The following is an 11,584-nucleotide window of genomic DNA, read 5'->3' on the forward strand; positions in this document are numbered from 1 at the left end:
AGTTAGTTTTCAGAACACCAAAATTAGTGTGATGAAATATGATTGTAAAATCAACTTTGGTTTGTGGATGAGCGACATACAGGATGCGCTCAATGCTCAGAACTTGGAGGAGACCATCATGGTCCATGAGAGACCACCAAAATATAAAGAGACGATATGGGAAAAGATGAATAGGAATGCTTGTGGGGTGATCAGGTCCTGTTTGGAACAAGAGCTAAAGTATGATGTGATTAGGGTGACGTCTGTGATGAAGATGTGGGAAATTCTCAATAATAAGTACCTTACAAAGAGTGTTGAGAATATGTTGTACTTGCTGCGTAGGTTATTTAGATTCTAGATGTCTAGAGGCACCTCGCTTGCGGCTTATGTGAACAACTATACGAAGTTGTTGTCGAACTTGGCGAATGTTGATGAGAAGATATCGGATGAGTACAAGGTGATTATCTTATTGGGCTCCTTACCGGATGAGGAGTATGACACCTTTGTGCTCACTTTGTTGAACGAGAGATATTCTATCAGCTATAGTGAAGTTACTAATACATTGATGAATTATGATTTGAGGATGAAGGATAAGGAGACTTCCCGTGCTAGTACTTCAGGCGAGGCCTTGTCGACGAGAGGTAGAAGCCCATATCCGAAAGGTGGTAATAGAGGAAGATCAAAGTCAAGAGGTTGTCACCAGTTAGAAAAGAACTAATGTGTATTTTGCAAGGAGCAGAGACATTGAAAAAGAGATTGTCCAAAGATCAAAGAGAAGGAGAATAGTAAGAAAAAGGGCCTGAATGCCAATGAGGTAAACGTTGCAAAAGGCGATGATTCTGATGATTCGAGCTTTTCTCTACTAATTACTCCGTAGGTGAACCACTTGGATGCATCAGATTGGATGCTTGATTTCGGTGCTACCTCTCATGTGACCCCTAGACGAGATTGGTTTGCATCTTTTGAGAAGCTCGATGGCGGAGTTGTAGTCATGAGAAATGATCAATCTTGTGGCATTTGTAGGATATGTACCATGCGGATTCGGATGCACGATAGAGTAGTCCGTGAATTAAAGGAGGTGAGATTTTTTCCTCAGCTGAAGAAGAATCTTATCTCAATTGGAGCTTTGGAGACAAAGGGATTCAAGGTGACCTTTAAGGACGCTGTAGTAAAGGTTACTAAGGGATCTTTGGTGGTGATGAAGGGAGTCTACAGTCAAAACTTGTATTATCTGAAGGGAAGCACCGAGATTAGCCAGGTTACTTCAGCTATTTCAGAGACGGACATGAGTAGGCTTTGGCATTATATGTTGGGGTACACAGGAGAGAAGTCACTGCAGACTTTGTGCAAGTAGGGGCTATTGAAGGGAGCCAAGAGTGGTAAAGTGGAATTCTGTGAGCACTATATTCTTAGCAAGAAAACGAAGGTAAAGTTCGGGACTGCTATTCATAGGACAAGGGGCATCCTGGACTACGTGCACATAGATGTTTGGGGTTCCACCAAGACGGCATCACTTGGTGGTCGATATTGGTTCGTCATGTTCGTAGATGACTATTTTAGGCATTGTTGGGTGTACATCATGAAACATAAGAATGAAGTCCTAGATTTGTTTGTGGAGTGGAAGAAGAGATTATAACTGCAGACTGGGAGAAAGATCAAGACGTTGCGATCCGATAACGGTGGTGAGTACACATCAGACCCCTTTCAGCAGCTATGTCGAAATGAGGGCATAAAGAGACACTTAACGGTTAGTCATACACCGCAGCAGAATGGAGTGACAGAGAGGCTAAATCGGTCTTTACTAGAGAAGGTCCGATGCTTATTGTCACAAAATGGTTTGGAGAAGATTTTTTGGGTCGAGGCACTTACATATGCAAGCCACCTCATTAATAGGCTGCCTTCATCTACGATTGAGGAAAAAACTCCTATGAAGAAGTGGTCGGGAGAGCTAGCACATGACTATGACCAGCTCAATGTATTCGGGTGCCCTACATTTTATCATGTGAGAACAGATAAATTAGAACCTTGAGCTAGTAAGGCCATATTTGTAGGATTCAAGCATGGTGTTAAGGGATACAAGCTATGAGATCCATTTGATAGGAAGATTGTGCTGAGTAGGGATATCACGTTCAATGAGGCTTCTATCTTAAAGCTTCCTAGCTCTCATCAGGTGGAGAGTGACCCGACAGAGGAGATATCGTAGGTGGTGGAGATCGATGCAGCTCCACATTATCCAGATGATACAGTATCCATTAGAGTGCCGACTGAGGTGATGCCAGGCAAGCATGACGGTGACAAGGAGGATACGAGTACTGATGTGCAGGAGCAGGGACCGACGACTCAGGTTCATGATTCTATTACGGTTTGGAGACAGATGAGAGACATACAGATGCCAGCACGGTATATCGATACAGTAGTTTCATATGCACTTTCGGTGGAGAGTATCGATGAGTTGGTGCCTACTACATTCAGAGAGGCCGAACAGAGTTCGGAGGCTGATTCGTGGCAGGTAGTTATGCAGGAGGAGATGGAGTCTCTTCACAAGAATGATACGTGGGAGCTTGTTGAGCTTTCAAAGGAGCGGAAGACAATTGGTTGCAAGTGGGTATACACGAAGAAGGAGGGCATTGAGGGCACTCCATTAAGGTTCAAAGCTAGGTTGGTTACGAAGGACTAGCACAGGAGGAAGGTATTGACTATAATGAGGTTTTCTCTCCGATGGTGAAGCACTCTTCGATTTGGATTTTACTAGCTTTGGTGGCACAGTATGGTTTGGAGTTAGATCAGTTAGATGTGAAGACAGCATTTCTTCATGGTGATTTGATGAAGAAATATATATGCCTCAGCCATTGGTATTCCGAGCTGCAGGGAAAGAAAAATTAATTTGCAGATTGAAAAAATCTCTATACGGTTTGAAGCAGTCTCCTCGGCAGTAGTATAGGCGATTCGATGGTTTTATGATTGGTCATTCGTACACTCGGAGTCAGTTTGATCCTTGCGTATATTTTCACAAGTTGAAAGGAGGTGCGTATATTTATTTGTTACTTTTATCGATGACATGTTGGTTGCCTCTATTTCCAGATCTGCTATAGATAAGTTGAATGCACAGCTTTCAAAGGAGTTTGAAATGAAGGATTTGAGTGAGGCAAAGCGCATTTTAGGGATGGAGATCGGCAGAGACAAGAAGAATGGTAGAATTTGTTTGACACGGGTGGCTTATTTGAAGAAGGTTCTATAGCGATTTCATGTTAGCATGGATACGAAGCCAGTTAGTGTACCATTGGGAGCCCATTTGAAGCTTTCAGCTGATCTTTCACCAAAAATAGTTGAAGATCGAGAGTTGATGTCGAAGACTCCATATGCAAACGCGGTTGGGAGCTTGATGTATGCGATGGTATGTACGAGACCAGATTTGTCACAGGCGATGAGCATTGTATCGAGATACATGCACGATCTAGGAGTGAGTCATTAAGATGACGTGAGATGGATTTTGAGGTATATTTGAGGTACGCTCAATGTTGGTTTAGTTTATGAGCGGGACACTACAGGTGGATAGCTATGCATTGGCTATATTGATTCGGATTATGCCGGGGATTTGGATAAGCGTCGGTCTACTACGGGGTATGTGTTTACTTTGACCCGTACGCTGGTGTGTTGGAGAAGCACCTTACAGTCGACGGTGGCTTTGTCTACGACAGAGGCAGAGTATATGGCGGTTACAGAGGCTGTAAAGGAGGCTATTTGGTTTCGAGGACTTTTGGAGGAACTTGGTAGCATGAGTGCTATCTATTTGGCGAAGAATCATGTTTTTCATACGAGGACGAAGCACATTGACGTTCGTTATCACTTCGTTCAGGATGTTCTTGAAGATGGTGATGTGGAACTTGTGAAGGTTTACACGAAGGATAATCTGACGGATATGCTCACAAAGGTGGTTCCAAGCAACAAGTATGATCATTATCGAAACTTGTTGCATATTCGTGATTGTTGAGGCCGTTGGCGGCCATTTGGGTGAACTACGTGAATGCTTGATTCCCTAGGCAAGGGGACACGTAGGCAGTCATTTATGATGCAGCCGATTTGAGAGTAGATACCGATATTTGGTTGGTTTGGTGTCGGCTCAGTTTTGGGAAAAGTTCACCGAGGTGAAGAATTGTGAACGTGGGGGGGGGGGGGGGCGTTTTCATTTCCGCGTGAAGAGAAGAGGTGCCAGGCTAGGTCCACCCGAATCAAGTTAGGACTATAAATATCAACTTGATTTTTTTAGGGTTGTGCAAAGGAACTTTGTGGTGTGCGGCTGCAGAAAGAAAAGTGCAGGGGAGCAAGTGTTTGTGTTTTCTTTTTGCGACTGGCTGCGTGCAAGTACGAAAGAGCAAAAGAGGGTTTTTGCGGCTGATTTTTTTTTTTTTTTTTTTTTTTTTTTTTTTGAAAAAAAAAAAAAAAACCAGAAAGAAAAGTGCAGGGGAGCAAGTGTTTGTGTTTTCTTTTTGCGACTGGCTGCGTGCAAGTACGAAAGAGCAAAAGAGGGTTTTTGCGGCTGATTTTTTTTTTTTTTTTTTTTTTTTTGCTGTAGCAAAAGAAGAAAAACGCAGACTTTTGAGAGAGATATTTGTGTGAGGGATTTGAGAGTTTGGTTGAGGGTTTAAATTGTGTGATTGTAAATCCTAGTTGTATTCTCTTCCTCTAATAGTAGATCTCCCCCCGTCTTGCCCCGTGGATGTAGGTAATTTGCTGAACCACGTAAAATTAGTTTGTCTCGCTTTTGGGATTTGTAATAGCTTATTTAGGTTCCCTCGACAGGTCAGTCCTAGAACTGATGAGAGGAAGAGCTGATATCTCACTTTGTTGAGATGTTTTGCTTAAGGTTCTTGTTTCCTTAGTGAAACATGAATTCCTATTGCGACCTGACTCTTTTGTTGTGTTGCCGAAGTGCTGTCGAAATTTCCGCTGCGCGCAACACCATCAATCCCCGCAACGCTAGCTGTGGAGATGATCCTACATTAATGGCCTAGCTAAAGGAAGATACATGAGTTAGCCTTGGACCACAAACACGTAGTTTACCTGGCACAGAAACATGAGAGAGCAAGAAGCAGCCCGACGGCCCCGACCCACTCTTATCCAAGGATTTTTGGGACCCAAAATCTCCTCGTATGTCTTTTTATCCGTAGATGATAGATCATCAAAGATCTTAATGCCCCCACGGCCCACCTAATCTTGTTTGCCACCTGAGTTCTGACTGTCACAATTAATATTGCCACCTCACTTCTGTCTCCATATCCCTCTGTACGTGGGCCGAACCACCTAATTCGCTTTCTCTGCTTGATGGTGACCTGAGAAATTTCTTGAAACAGGGAAGACGATCATAATATTTACATTTGTTGGCATGATAAATCATAACAAATAACACTTACACCAAGTAAATCATATCTACTCTTATCAAGCAGAAAATTAAGAATCCATGTTATGAGAAAGTATCCAATAAGAACGATCTATGATATTGAATGTGCAGTCAAATGATATTAACTATTTGAACTGTGTACGAATCTCAAAATTCAATGATTCAAGAATAGATATTCATTTAATGTAATGAGTTAGGATACAGTAGATACTATAAACACTTGAAGCGTCATATCCGTATCTGTATCCGTATCCATATCCGAAATGAGTAAACGGACATGAATATGATAAACATCATATCCGATCCGTATCCGGACCGAATGCATCCCTAAGAAGGAGTCTTTGCTCCCATTTGAAGCATCATCAATTTACTGTTAGGAAAGTTATTAAATTCTTTAGTCAATTTTGTCATTTTCTACTAATTGCTCTGACAACAAACAGAAAAATAAGAGAAATAGAGAAAAGTCACATGAATAAAAGAAAACTCGTGATTCACGGAAGTGGAGCCGGTGGCCAATCACTTTCAAGTTTCAACCCTGTTTTCTTTTTCTTTTCTTAATTTCTTCCATTTTGCCTTCGACAGGTGATCAAAACATTATTGTCCTACTAAAAATCAGAGATCTCGAATCTATATGCATCTACTAGAACCTAGAGAGGTCAATCAGTAATTCACATGATAAAAAAAATTTATATAAAAATAGGGATCTTTGTAAACACTGAAATGCCAAGATATACTCAGCGAAATATTAATATCATGTTCCACACACGTAATAGGTACATATAACAAAAAGATAGATCTATTTTAGCATCATAACGTCTAATCAATAATAACACAGCTTAGGGATAATAAATGACTAGCACGATGCATGAATTGTACCTGCAATTAGCCCTCTATTCTGTGACCTGCAATTAAATTCCCCGTGGTGTGATGGGTCTAAAATAGTTAGAAACGAACCTCAAGTCCACTGAATAATAACGACTGTAACTAAAATTAGCAATCACTTCAATAGTTTGTTGGATTTCGGGAGTAGAAGGATCCTGATTGGTACATGTTTTGTAACGCCCTGGTGTTCTGCTGTAGTCCATTAACATCTAAGAACTTTGTATAGAACAAAAAGGCTTTGTTTGGAATCAGATGGCCCAACTTCGATGTTTATGCGAATCTGACGCATCTAAACATGAAATGCGTCATGGGGTAGGCGGCCCAGTCCAATCAGACAAAATCAAACACTTATAGACCAATTGGGCCTCCTAGCCCAATCCATACCGGCCTAGTCCTACGCGGTCACTTAAGTCGTAAGAACGCTAGTATGGCCATTTCCTATTTGAGGAAAACTGCGATATCTACATGCGGAGTTAGAATTCAAGAGCACGGCTTATTTTTTTGAACAGTTCATAAAAGCCTTTTGCGAGAAGGGACGGGCCAACTGATGAAAATCGTGTTATAATGTAGGCTCGGCGTCAGCGCATCTGGTGTAGTGGTATCATAGTACCCTCCCACGGTACTGACCAGGGTTCGATTCCCTGGATGCGCAGTTTTTGACCTTTTGTTAAAATTATTTGTTTATCCCGGTATGGATAGGGTATTCCTAAGATTGAATTCATTAACGTATTTGTTGAAAATTTTATGAATTGCATAATGTCATCTTAAACACCAATGTCCAATGCACATGTAAAACAAATATTCACAATTTCAAAAGCTCCTCAACCTCTTTAGCTTCGTCCTCCCATTCTCAATAAGTCAATATCAACAGACTTAAGTCAACCTCAGCATCATGCATCCTTCTTCTTAAGATATACGTCATCCGTATTGCATGGTTCAGTTTTGAGTCTTTTGACAGGGGCACACCACGACCGATCTAGGAATCTCCGCAACTCGATACGTCCATGCATGCTCTCGCTATAACACAATGATGGTTGCATGAGCTTGATCAACATAATCCGAAGATAGTTAAACACGAGCTTGTTCAATGTGATTATAATCGTTGAGCTAATGTGAAATGTCTCAGAGAGATTTGGAGCCAGAAACTGAGGTAGATGCAGTAGCAATCGACGAAGGCGAGCTTGGATCTTCTTCGAGCTTTTCTGTAGGTTTTCTCTCTTTTGGCGTAAATCTTTCATGCAAATGAGCGTTCCCCACGTTCTTTACCTCACTATTTATATAACTAAAACTAACCATAAAATCTTAATCAATTACTTGTTTCAAGGCAAATCCATGAAGCTTGATAATGGTTGCTAAGAATAGAGCTTTTGAGAGAAAAGAGACTTGTTTTATTCTTTTATTCATTGTACTATACTGCTTAGATATAAGAGTAAGAGGAAAGAGCCAAATTTGCATAGATGGTTGTTTTCGTCAAAAGTTGGTTTTGCTGTGGAATTCATTATATCTTCGATCGATTACAATAAATTCAAAGTAATAGTCTTTTTATAAGACCTCTTTTACACAACAAAATAAAAATTATAACTTTTTAGAAACAAACGCAGGATCGTTGTTTGGATCGCTGATTGCGTGGGATCTTTGCCTGTGCCGGGAGCACTTTGACTCGTGGACCACCAAATCACAGATTCTGATTGAATCGTGAGGGGTTTGATGATTCTTCCTTCGTTTATCAAAGTGAGAATTTGAAACGATATCTTATCAAAGTAAGATAGTCGTTCTTCTTAAAATCAAGTCAAAGCTCGAATCTCAAGGAATTGCCAGAAGCCCAAGAACTCTGCTCTGTCTGCTCTCTCTCTGCTCAAAATTGCTCAATAATGTGCTCTGATCAGCCCCCCTCAAAAAACGATCTCAGTGGGTATTTATAGCCTCCAGGATGAACAGTGCTTCCGAGACAGTGTTTACTGTCTCGGTGGCCGAGACAGTAAAGACTGTCTCGGGTTCCGAGATAGTAAAGACTGTCTCCCGGAAACAGTAACTGTCGGCAGTTTTCGTTGCTAACTGCCTTTCCCACGTTTTAAAAACTCCGGTGTATCATCCCGGGCAGTTATCAACGTGACTTCTCGCCCACGACGTTTCCCACGTTCTTGACAGTTCGAGTGGCCCACCACTGTCCGCGGTTACAAAATAGTTTTCTGACCTTCTGAGGAGTGGTCTCGCAGCGGAACAGTTAAATACGTGTCTCGCTAGTGCGAGACAGGAAAACACTGCTCCGATGGCGAGACAACAAAGGCTGTCTCGCACGACGACGACAGCAAAGGCGCAAATGTCTCGCACGCGAGACAGTAAAGACTGTCTCGCACGGCGAGACAGTAAAGACTGTCTCGAGTGCGAGACAGTCTATACTTGTGTTCTTTTGCTCTTTGAATGATTTCCTCTTGAGCTGTATTTGGATATCTTTCAGCATTTTTTGACGCCTACAGATACCCCCTCCAAAGTATTCCAGACTCATTCTTTTATAGAGGAGTCTGGGACACTTTGGATAAGACAGACGTAACTCACGGTCCTTTCAATACTTGGTTGAGAGGCATTCAGGTTATTCTTAAGAATATTCTAAGTGATATTCTCCAGAAACTTCCTGTTAAGATTAGGGAAATAGTTTAGACTCGTATACCTATTGGAGTATTCTGGTCTCTTTTTTGTTGGTAGAGGTGAACCCGATGATGGAGAGGAAAAATTTTATATTCGATCTCCTGGTCTCTTGTTTGTTGGTAGAGATGAACCCGATGATGGAGAGGAAGAATTTTATATTCTATCTCCTGGTCTCTTGTTTGTTGGTAGAGATAAACCCAAAATTAGAGGGGAAGAATTTTATATCCTATCTCCTGGTGCAAAAGAAACTCAAAGTGGGATCTCCACTTAGAGAATCTGGACTGGTTTGAATAATCCTGACTGTCATAGGGTTTGATTATTCAATTCAAAAGTAGACCTCTCGTTCATGAAATGAATCGAAAGGGGATTTTGGTTATGATCCTGACTGCAGTAAGGTTTGACCAAGTGGGAGTTTTGAGGCGATCCTGACTGTTTAAAGGTTTGATCATTCGATTTGTGGACCTCTCGTTCATGGAAGGAATCGAGAGGGGATTTTGGCTTTGGTCCTAACTATTTAAAGGTTTGACCAAGAGAGAATTTTGTGAGGGAAGATTGATCCAACGAAGTGATCGAATCTCACCTCAGCAAAAGAGTATTCGAAAATCATCGTGGGGATGTAGTGTTTATCACTTTGTTTGTAATGATCGGGTTATCTCTAAGAAAATTACATATAGCATTCTTCCGAGAACTTCCCGTTACATGAACCATCCACCCCCAGCTTCCTTTGCGAAACTGGGTCTAACATCATACTGAGTTACATGACCGGGTTATCCTTAAGAATGTAAAAATTCTCCAGGAACTTCCCGTCAAGAGTGGGAAATAGTTTAGACTCATACACCTATTGAAGTATCGAGGAGCAGTTTATACTCGTATACTCTTTGGAGTGTTGAGAAGCAGTTTATACTCGTATACTCTTCGGAGTGAGGGGAAAACAGTTTATACTCGTGTATCCAATGGAGTTTGGAGAAACAGTTTATACTCGTGTATCCAATGGAGTAAAGTCGTCTTTAATTGGCTTGTTTCGCCGTTATGACGCCGGTGTCAATTAGGGCTTGGATTTTGTTTTTGAGTCCAAAGCAAATCTCGGTGGGATGAAGAACCCTTCTGTGGTATGCACAGTAGTTTGGATCTGTAATCATCTTAGCACCCTCCTAATCTTTAATAGGCGGTAGCTCGATTTTGTCATTGGCGAGGAGGTATTTCAATATGGCTGGAGCTTCATCATTTTCGAAAGAATACTCCTTTTGAAACCTCGGATCGAGAGTCACGTTCCCAGCAATTGCAGATGTCGTTGATCGGCTTCTTTCAGCTTTCTTTCTTTTAAGAAAGTGTTCAGCTTGTTCGCCGCGTATTTTTAAATCTTTTCAAGTTTTAGATGGTACGACCCCCAGGGCTTCCAGGACATCGATAGAGAGATTATTGTGGCATGTTTGCAGGATGAACTCCTCTGTAACAGGATCTCTGCAATTCATTACCTTGTTACGGAAGCGCTTGACAAAATTGTCGACTAACTCTCCGTATTTTTTGCTTCTCATCCAGAAGGATTCCGATTGACACTTCGGTGTCATCATCGAAGAAATTACTGAGGAATAAACTTTCCATGTTATCCCAGCAATTGATGCTCCCTGGCTTGAGACGTCGGTACCAATCGAAGGCGGGCCCACGAAGGGTGCCAACGAATGACCGGATCATTAAAGCCTCATTTCCAGAAATCATGCCCAAATGAGACTTGAAATAAATCAAGTGTTGAGTAGGCGAGCTCTTCCCGTCAAACGGTGTGAAGTTAATCAAATTGAATTTTACCGGGTATGGTATTGAATCATATTCTTTTGGATAGGGACATGGAATACCCGTCTTCTTCACCTCTTGAGCCGTCATCAAAGCGTTGATTTTGTTTTCAAGCTCCTTCATTTTCTCGTCATCGTCTATGTCTTCATTCGAAGGACGTTGAGGAGAATGAGTTAGACCACCCCCTTCGTCATCGTCTATGTCTTCATTCGAAGGACGTTGAGGAGAATGAGTTAGACCACCCCCTGTAAGAGGTTCCATTGAACCACCCCCAATATCGTCATTGGGAGGATGTGTTAAACCACCCCCAGCGTTGTTGCTATTGGGAGGTGTATCAGCCATAATGACTTCATCCACTTCTGGATCACTGTCATCTACAATATTCTGAGTGTGGCGGCTGGATTCAGCTCGCTGACTGGACTCAGGAGATTGAGGCCGTTAAGTTAGCAATTCTCTTATTTGTTGGATAGCTAACTCCATCTCTGTCTTCATCTCAGCTCTAATTTCTTCACGTTGCTTCGCTAGAGCTTCTTGAAGTATTTGAGCGAATTGATCAGAGGTGATTGTGAGTACTTCTCTGGTTTGCCCTGTGCTAGATACTGTATCATCCGAAGCGATCGCAGAACAAGTGTCTGAGAGCTCATCCTCTGATGACTTTCCTTCATGCATTCTTTTGTAGTCTCTATGTCTGATGGCTCTTAACTGGAGTCGGGACATCCGTTGGGTAATTCTTGAATTGACTTTTCCTCTCGGGGAAAAGTCGGAATTTGATTCATTTAAATGCCGCTTAGATTTTCCTTTATCAGCCATGTTGACGGTGACTTCTGTTCGCGGGAAAAGTTGGTGTTTTCTTCATTATCGATGTCATTGCACTCAGTTAACAACTTTATG

General features: G+C 41.8%; 1 non-coding gene across 1 annotated transcript; it reads left to right on the forward strand.

Annotated features, from left to right (window-relative positions):
* Positions 6,841 to 6,911, forward strand: TRNAG-CCC. Its single transcript has one exon. It is a non-coding gene; the product is annotated as a tRNA-Gly (tRNA).

This window comes from Asparagus officinalis, chromosome 5 (genome assembly GCF_001876935.1).
Source record: "Asparagus officinalis chromosome 5, Aspof.V1, whole genome shotgun sequence".
NCBI classification, from domain to species: Eukaryota; Viridiplantae; Streptophyta; class Magnoliopsida; order Asparagales; family Asparagaceae; genus Asparagus; species Asparagus officinalis.